Consider the following 2,500-nt stretch of genomic DNA (forward strand, 5'->3'; position numbering starts at 1 on the left):
ATTTAGTCGCCATGTTAGGAAGTCTCTCAGTCTGTTAGACTTCCTAACATATTTACGTATTTCATTGGAATCCAGCATCATGATTTTCTCGTGAATTGACAGCTTTTACTCTTTGGTGTTTTTCCAAACATCGAGAAAAGAGAAAAATAATACATGAAAGTGTCATACGAACTTCAGTATTATCCGACAAAATACCCGCCCCAAAGGATGGATTTTCCCCTTGTGCAATGCTTCCGTTGAACTAACTGGAATAGTGCCATGATGTGCAACCATCATCAACGATATTTATAGTAAAATATTTTGCTCGTTTGTTAAAAATGATGGTAAGAAAATTTTCATTACTTTCGTTTTCGTGTAGTCTATTTCGTCATGACATAAAATTACGAATTTGTATTAAATTGATCTTTCGGAGTTAATTATGTTTCCAATAAGTAGAAGACTTTGTTCGAATTTTAAAAAGTAGCTCGTCTTGATATAGTCAACACAGCGTATATTTGAAAAACTGGTTTTGAAAATTTAATTATACAGAAATATTACATTGTGCACAAGTATCATATTGTACAAAAATATCACGTTCTACTCTAAACTACAGAAAAATGGTAAATAAACATTGGTGTACTTCTAAAAAGGTACTCGATCTGTCTTCGTTATTGTTTAATGTATTGTGTAAAGGAACAGTATTACAAAATGATTAGTGTCATTTATGCTTTATGAAAATTTATAATTTTCAAGACTGAAAGTACTTACGAATCCTCATAGAGACAATGACAGTCAATCTAAAGTTACTCAAATTATTTATTTTGGAGGACAATTGCTGGTTTACTGACGATATGTAGATGTGGTATAACCAATTTATTATTTTATTTTTTTATAATTATCATTTTTTTTTACTGTTGCTTCAGCTGCCGATGTAATGTGAATTTAAGAAAAGAACCACTGGCCAAAAAAGAAAAAAAGACGCCCGAGCATTTTTTTTATTAATAGCCACGGGTAATTGGCTTGAAATCCAATTACTTTAACAAGTTTCCTACTTTAGTACTTTCATGTCTAAAATATCTTTCCCTTCTGAACTTTTGTTGATGGTTTCACTTTACTTTCTACAGTGGGAGAAATGAGTTGACGATGATGCTCCTGCTAATGATAGGGGCTTTTGACAGACGTTCAAGTGTCATTGGAAATAAATACCCGGAGAAGAGACAACGCATTTTACTGTTCTACCTCTCTCTCTCTCTTTCATTCATTTTTTTTATCTTCAATTTCTCTTTCTCTCATTCTCACTTTCACTCACACTCACACATACATTCTCTCTCTCTCTCTCTCACTATTTATCTTCCTCTTTCTCTCTCACTCTTTTTCTCTTTCACTCTCACTCTCCCTCACTCAATCTCACTTTCGCTCACGCTCACACACACTCACTCAGTCTCACTCACAAACACTTTCACACACACTATCCTTCACATACACTCTCACTCATACTCACACCCTCATTCCCACTCACACACACTCTCACTCATACTCACACCCTCATTCCCACTCACACTCACACCCTCATTCCCACTCACTCACACTCACACCCTCATTCCCACTCACACCCTCATTCCCACTCACACACTCTCACTCACACTCACACCCTCATTCCCACTCACTCACACTCACACTCACACCCTCATTCCCACTCACACTCACACTCTCACTAACACTCACACCCTCATTCCCACTCACCCACACTCTCACTCACACTCACACCCTCATTCCCACTCACTCACACTCTCACTCTCACTCACACCCTCATTCCCACTCACACTCACACTCTCACTCACACTCACACCCTCATTCCCACTCACCCACACTCTCACTCACACTCACACCCTCATTCCCACTCACTCACACTCTCACTCTCACTCACACCCTCATTCCCACTCACACTCACACTCACATTTTCACCCTCACTTTCTCTAATCACCTCCATGACCCAACCAACCTTCTGGTGCGTTCTGGTTAAGCATATTGGACCGTTTGGGTGTCCTTTGATGCTCACCGTTGCAAAATCACGTTGCCCGCAAAGCGATGCAATATCATAAGCTCCAATCACTGAGCGGGTGAGAATTGCAATCGATCAGATGTTCCAACTTCTCTTACTAACCTCGTTCACTTGGACCAAACAATCAGGCTATTTTCGTTATGGATTTGATGTTTTTCATGCTTTAATGCAGTGCTGATGCTATGTAGAGTTTTTGGCGAATATTATGATAAATTAGGCCTTTATGCTGATTTTTTTTCTTTTTTTATGTAGCCTGTATTACTTAATTCATCTATATAGTATATAGTATTTAAATAATTCAATATATCATCCTGATTAATGGTTGGGATTTAGATAAACGGTTTTCATTTCTCTGATATATTCGAAATAATCAGCAATCAGCCAGAGAGGTATCAGAATTAGATAAATTTCTGTGTTACAAATAAAAAGCCTTTCTGTATACCTTAGCAAATTTAACCC

Source organism: Penaeus japonicus, unplaced genomic scaffold (assembly GCF_977035675.1).
Source record: "Penaeus japonicus unplaced genomic scaffold, GWHDUDI00000001_assembly GWHDUDI00000022, whole genome shotgun sequence".
In the NCBI taxonomy this organism is placed as follows: domain Eukaryota; kingdom Metazoa; phylum Arthropoda; class Malacostraca; order Decapoda; family Penaeidae; genus Penaeus; species Penaeus japonicus.